Source organism: Tiliqua scincoides, chromosome 5 (assembly GCF_035046505.1).
Source record: "Tiliqua scincoides isolate rTilSci1 chromosome 5, rTilSci1.hap2, whole genome shotgun sequence".
Classification (NCBI taxonomy): domain Eukaryota; kingdom Metazoa; phylum Chordata; class Lepidosauria; order Squamata; family Scincidae; genus Tiliqua; species Tiliqua scincoides.
The window spans coordinates 27219747-27227219 of record NC_089825.1 but is presented as its reverse complement, the minus strand read 5'-3'; positions in this window follow the sequence as shown (position 1 = coordinate 27227219).

Sequence of the window (7473 nt, the reverse complement as noted above, 5' to 3'; positions counted from 1 at the left end):
AAGTTCCACTTCAGCTAGTCACATGGAGATGGGAATGTTGTAGCAGACTGCCCCCATTGCATGATTTAAATATTTAAGGCAACAATCCTATACACACTTTCCTGGAAGTAAGCCCCACTGAATATAGCGAGACTTGCTTTTGAGTAGGCATGCATGGGATTCTGGTGTAAATCATGCAAACCTCAGACTGAGGATTCAGACCTGGAGCAACTGTTACAAGTCAACTCAATCCTTGTTGGTTCCCCAAGTAATCTGGGCTGAAAAATGGCAGTATAGATTCTGTCCACTATGAGTGTGGGGCTCCAACAGGCCAATAACCAGTAGTGTAGCTGGCGCAGACAGGTACCTGGGGCTGGGTGACATGATGATGCCCTCACATCATCACATAACCCCCCACAGCTACACAGTCACCCCCCTCCTCTGTGCATGTCAGCCCTGGCTCCAGAAACGGCTCCATTTGAAGATATACAGAGACAAGGGCAGGTGGATTTTAGCGATGTCACCACGCACCATAGCAGAGATGGTAGAAAACCACCCCGCTGCTGTGGGGCAAAATAAATCCCCTTGGCCCTGACTTAACTGTGCCACTGCCAATAAGTGCCTTAGAGCTTCCTCGGTGCACAAAGTAAGGCACCTAGACCTACTGTCAGAGTCCCCAGCTCAAGACTTCATATATTTTTCACAACAAATGCTTTCTTTAAAATTTAATGCATGGCTGTAATGCATCTGGCAATTACCAGATGAAAAAGATTAACTCAGACCAAGAACAACTGAAGAGAGGAAAAATAAACATTTTCTTCACATTTGGGAGGATTACCGGACAGAACCAAGATACTTCTTTTTTAAATGATACCTGCTGTGATGCAAAGCAGGTAATCCATCATGTTGTACAGAAAAAAAAAATACATTTCAAAACAATTTAAGGATTTGTAGAACTGGCATTTGGGGGGAGGGGAAATTGCTAAATTGTTATATATAGAGATGGAGCCAAAAGTTGAAATCTGACCCAAATACAGGATAGTTCTGATAGCTATAACCAGAAGAAATGTTACTTATGGCACAATCCTAACGGGCACTGAGGTTGCCACAGAAACCACTGCACCAGGAGGAGGAGCCAACAGTGGATGAACAGACATGTCCCCAGGAGCTCCTGGGAGACAGTTTGTTCTCCCCCAAATACTGCACGTCTGAAGAGGACTTGAAGATCTTTGTTAGGAGAGACAAGATCTTCATCGGTGCAGGTATCTGGGAAACTGAAAGCCTGACCGGGGGGGGGGCTTTCTTCTCAGAGGAATCTAACCATTTGTGACAGTATTGGGGGAGGTGCAGTGATCTGCAATCAAGCTGCTGGCTCCGTGCTGAGATGCCATATGGAGAGAGAGAAAAAGTGTGAAGTGTAAAGTTTAAGCTGGAAAGTTTAAGCAAGTGTTAATATTGTCCCCGGCTCTAATTGACTGATTTGGCTAAAAGCCCTGGATATACTGGAGGCATTAACAAGAGACTTTTTAAGGAAGTTGAAAGTGCTCTTTTTCTCTGTTGTGGAATAAATTGGTGGTGGATTATAATTACAACTATAACTTGGGTGTGAACTAAAATCCAGAATTATTCTTGGACATAATTGGATATAAATATAATTATCATTAGATTTGAAAGAGCTTTGTTTTCTCTGCACCAGAGACGGTGAGACTGTTTTGTTTTGTTTTTCTCTCTGTTAACCGTACTGGACTGTTATCTGCAAGAGGTATGTAAGGAATGCAGATGACAGAGTAGTAATGACGTGGTGGAAGTGAGGAGAATAATATGTTGTGGACATCTAGTGGACTAGAGAGAAATTGCAAAATGGACTCTGTTCCAGAAATGTGGCTAGAGAAAATCTTGATTAATACGGAGAGATTGCTTGTTATGGAGCGACAACAGCTGAATTGGTCCTTGCAGATTCAAGCCAGTCTGGAGACTCTTTCCCGACAGATAGATGTCTGTAAAGAACAATTGGAAGATGTGAAGAAACAAGCAGAAGATAAACAAGGGAGTGAAAAAGCGGACAAGGAGGAAAATCAACAGGATTGTCAACAGGACAAAGAAGAGGCGCTGATGGAGATCAAGAAAGATAAGATGGACAGAGTAACAGGAGTGCACAAATCACAAAATTGTTGCAACAAGAAGGAGAAAATATATCCCAGTTAACTGGAAGAATGAACACGCCCTATATAAGAAAGTGTGGATTTATCAGATTCTGTTATAGAGATAAATTATTAAAGATATTACAGGAGAAAAAATGGAAAGTAAGAAAGAAAAAGAACCCTGAGGGGTAATCTGAGGGTTAAAGAAAATTGAAGGATTTATTCAGCTAATAACAATGGCCCAAATTTATTTGAAGAAGAAAAAAATATGTATGAAATTGATAAATATGAATTAGAATGTGTGTGTGTGTGTGTGTGTGTGTGTGTGTGTGTTTGTGTATAGCTGGATATATATATATAAACTATGTATATATATTTATATATATAAATTATATATATATATAAACTATATATATATATATATATATATATATATATATATATATATATATATATATATATATAGCTGGATATATAGCTGGATATATATATATATATATATATATATAAACGTGTGGAAGAATTGTTTTATATGTGGTTATTATGTCAAAGAAAAAAAGTGTAATTAGATTGGAGTTGAAACAGCTGAGGTGATAATTTTGGTAAATAGATTATTTTGTTTTAATATTAATGAGCAACTGAAGTTAGTTTACGCTTGGTAGAAAGTGAATAGTTAGAAAAAATAGTATAGGGCATTAGAGAAAATTTATGGTATATTATATAAATAAATGGATAAATCAATAAGAGGTAGAAATAGATGAGTAAGTAGGAGATATAGTATGATTAGTTAGTAATGGTATTTAGCACTCCTAAATGTATGTGATATGTTTGTATGTCTGTGTGTGTTAATAAATAAATAAATAAATTAATTAATTAATTAATTAATTAATTAAAAAGAAACCACTACACCAGCCTACAGTGTCGAAAAACAGGGAGGCCTGCTCTGCCCTGCCAAAATGGAGCACCCAACAGGGCAGATAAGCTCCCACCAGGCAGCACAGGGGTGGGGGAGGGTGAAACAGGGCAGGGGGAAGGTAGGGAGGGGTGTATCAGGTCCAGGAGAGGACTGGATAGGTGGCAGCAGTGTACACCATATCCTGTTCACCTTCCCAGGCTTGAAAGCCCAACATGAGGATTCTTGGATTTGCTGCTGCAATTTCGCTGGTGCAGATCCAAGTAGCCCTATTAAGTGGGATGGGGCTTCACCAGGGGTAAGGGGACAGATGTCCCCTTAACTCAAGGGGACCTCCAGCCTGCTTCTTCCTTGCGGTTCCAGCACTGGTTAGGATTGGGCTGTTGGTGTTTATAATCCAAATGAATCAATGGTGTCTGTTGTATGTTCACATTCGTTTGCCTTCCTACTTTTCTATCTCCTCATCCTAAATTGCAAGGCTGTCCTGGGTAAGAGATGTAGGGAGAGAAGGGAAGTCAATAAGCTATGAGGAAAAAAAAATGCCTCTTCACCTTACAAACCATGATGCAAAAAGTACATAGTGGAAATGGAAAAGGTGCAAAAGAGAGCGACTAAGATGATTACGGGGCTGGGGCACCTTCCTTATGAGGAAAGGCTACGGCGTTTGGGGCTCTTCAGCCTAGAAAAGAGACGCCTGAGGGGGGACATGACTGAGACATACAAAATTATGCAGGGGATGGACAGAGTGGATAGGGAGATGCTCTTTACACTCTCACATAATACCAGAACCAGGGAGGACATCCACTGAAATTGAGTGTTGGGCGGGTTAGGACAGACAAAAGAAAATATTTCTTTACTCAGTGTGTGGTCAGTCTGTGGAACTCCTTGCCACAGGATGTGGTGCTGGCGTCTAGCCTAGACGCCTTTAAAAGGGGATTGTACAAGTTTCTGGAGGAAAAATCCATTATGGGGTACAAGCCATGATGTGTATGCGCAACCTCCTGATTTTAGAAATGGGTTATGTCAGAATGCCAGATGCAAGGGAGGGCACCAGGATGAGGTCTCTTGTTATCTGGTGTGCTCCCTGGGGCATTTGGTGGGCCGCTGTGAGATACAGGAAGCTGGACTAGATGGGCCTATGGCCTGATCCAGTGGGGCTGTTCTTGTGTTCTTACATCAGCCTGCCTGAGCATATAAAGTTTGGTGTCTTTACATTACCAACAGCTAGTAGATCTGTCCTCTCCTTTCCACATCAGTTTGAGTGATTAGAAACATCTGGCTCTCATTGGCAGCAAGCAAGCTACTGTATGATCTATTCTGCTAATTCAAAGTTTACTAGCAACTCAACAGCTCAGCCTAACCTACTCTCATCTGCTGGGCCTAGTTTAATTATGTCAGGTGCCTCCTTACTCTGCAAATGTCCTGATCAGGAGGACAGGCTTCCAGAAAGTGACTAGGCTTTTCTTAGGCAAACAGAATTAGGCATTAGGGTGATATCAACAAGAGTAAACGACAAAGGAACAGGACACTCATTGTTGCTGTTACACTATTTTTTTTTCTTTAATTGTTGTAAGGCATTTTAAAAGGGAACACATCTATGTGAATCAAGTGGAGAAGATGCTGAGAGATGAGAACAAATAAAAGAAGGGGATAGCCCAATGTATAATGAGTAGTTCTATTGTTTGAAAGACATTTTGCTGGAATTCCTAGGGTGTAATGCTCTCGTGCATAGGGCAGGGAAACCCCATTTAAGGCAAGATGGGGTTCCCTCCATTCGAAATGCCTTGCAGCCAACATCATTCAGTATAAAGGTTATTGAATGATACTGACTGCCAGAATGTCAATGGACATTTTGCCAGAGAAAAGAACGAGTATTTTCACATTGATTGATTTTATTCCTGTGAACCAACGGAGTGATTTATGTGTTTGCAATTACCAGATTCTAAATACAGCTAAAGGACCTTAAATGAATAGGAGGAAAGAAAACCAACCTGATTCCCCATTGAAAAGAGAAAGTGCTCATTTCCAACAGAAGTGTGCTTATGCAGCTGATGTAGCGGATTTTGCCTAGAAAAGTCTCGGTCAGTCATTATCTAATTACAGTGATGGATCACCCATTAACTGGCAAGCCTTCTTTGGGGAAGAGAGGGGAGGAAGCCATTTCTTATTCAAAAAGCAAGCTGACTGAAAATATAGATTCAAACATAAAAGCCTAAAGTAACAGCAGGGTAACTCACTAATGATGTCAAGTAACACATGTAAAGTACTAGAAAAAAGTGGACTGAGAGAAATGGTCATTCAGAAGAACATTGTACACAGCTGTCTATAAACATGGAAAACAAGGTTAAGCACTGGCAGGTCTTGTTAACATCCCCTTTAAGGGGAAGGCCAAGAACTCAATAACAGCTTCCTTCCTTTGTCCTATGGCTGGGCAAACAGCAGTGGGACTGGGGAAGTGGGATCAGGATAAAGAGTTAACCTTGTGTGCTGCAGTTCCAATCCAGATTCCCCCACCCCATATAGCTGGGTAGCTTTTTAAAAAGATGGAGCTATGTGGACACATTCAATGTTGCATGTAATCTGAATATCTGACCAGAGGGTTCAGAAAGATTCCCTTGCTGGAGACCCTGGAAATCTGCTGCCCATCAGAGTGGATGGGGAAATGATCTGATATAGCAGAAGGAAACTTATGGCCCAATCCTATTGGGTACTTCTGCTGCGGGAACTAGTGTTCCAGCAGTGGGTGGTATGTACTTTACAGTATCGCAAAATTCTATAAGTTGGTGGGAAGGGGGTGGACCAAAGACGTGTTGAAGCTGGGAGGAAGCAGAATCTGGTGTGAGTGAATTAGTGCTGGATGCTGTCCCCTCTGGAGTGTGTCAACACACCGCTTTTGGCTTCCTGGACTTACATGCTAAAGAGCTGGCGCAGGTTCAGGAGCTGGCGCAAGCCCCTGGTCTTAAGGGCTTAAGGAGGGGTAAGGGAAAATATTTTCCCTTTCCCCTTCTAAGCCCCCTCCCCCATAGCATGCAGCACAGACTGTTTTAGCATGCCCGCATGCTATGGTAGAAAAGGATTAGGCTGTTAATAAGATTAGTTTTCTTCACTGGTTCATTATAAGGCCAACTCCTTTTACAGTCAAAAGCAAAAGTTTTGCATAGGAAAGTTGTATGAAACAAAGGGCAAAAGCCTAACTTGGTCTACTCAGAAGTAAGTCCTATTTTGTTCAATGGGACTTACTCTCAGGAAAATGTGGTTAGGATTGCAGCCAAAGTTGCATTATTGAAAAAATAATAGCATACATCTTGAGTTTTTTTTTTCCTTTATTACTACCATATTGAAATTATATACCCTTTTACTGCTATAAGATGTGTCGGTATGCTCTGATGGAAAGATACAGTAACTGGAGACAAAAACAAACCTCCCAAAAACAGTTCTGTAAAGCTTTGGGCAAATCCCCTGCCCCCCTGATAAGTTGTTCTAGACTGATTCACAGATTCCAAATTCTGCATTTTTCTGTTACACTTATTGTCCTGGGAAATAAAACTTTAATCTTGTGTTGTGTAGCATGAGTCACAGCTATAATAAAAGAAGATAATGCTCAATTCTCATGCAACATATGAAGGGGGAGGTAATTTGTAAGAGATGGTTAGCTTGAAAATTAATTCTGGTGCACTTTGAGCTCAGTGACAGTGAGGTCTGAAATGTTAAAACTCCTGTATATGCAGCAATGCCATTCTTAATAGGTTTTGGTGGGGAATCCAGGAACAATCACAATACTGCTCAATACTGATATTGTGCTTCACAGTCTACTGCTATGCATATCTTATCAAAAGTAGGTCCTATTTATTTCAACGGGGTTTACTCCTAAGTGAGAGTCAAAAAGCACAGGATTGAAACTAGCATACTTGGAACAACTGACTCAGCAAACAATAGCTGGATTGGATAACAGAATTGACTCATAGAAAGTTAGGGTTAGAAGGGACTTTGGAGGTCATGTAGTCCAGTGCTCACCAAACCGCAGGCTGGATCTGGCCAGTGCTGCATCCCTCCCCCTTGTGAGCAGTGCTTACTGTTCCACCTCCCTGCTCACACAAAACCTACCTGCTGCAAAGCGACACTTTAGGCCAGTGTTTCTCCACCTATTTCCCTAGCTAAAAAAAAAAAAGAACACAGCCCAAGTGAGGTCTGACTAGGGCAAAAGAGAGTGGAAACATTATTTCTTGTGATCTGGTCTCAATGCCACTGAGAAACCCACAGGCAGGACAGAGAAGCATACTTTCATGCCTATAGGAGCTCTCCTTCTGGATCAAATAGGAGTCATGCAGTGGGGGGGTGCCCCCTCCTCCTATTCTACAGTCACAGTCTGGATCCCTCTCCCCCCTGCTATTGCATGAAGAAAAACTACACACATCAGGCCATGCATAGAATTACAACTTC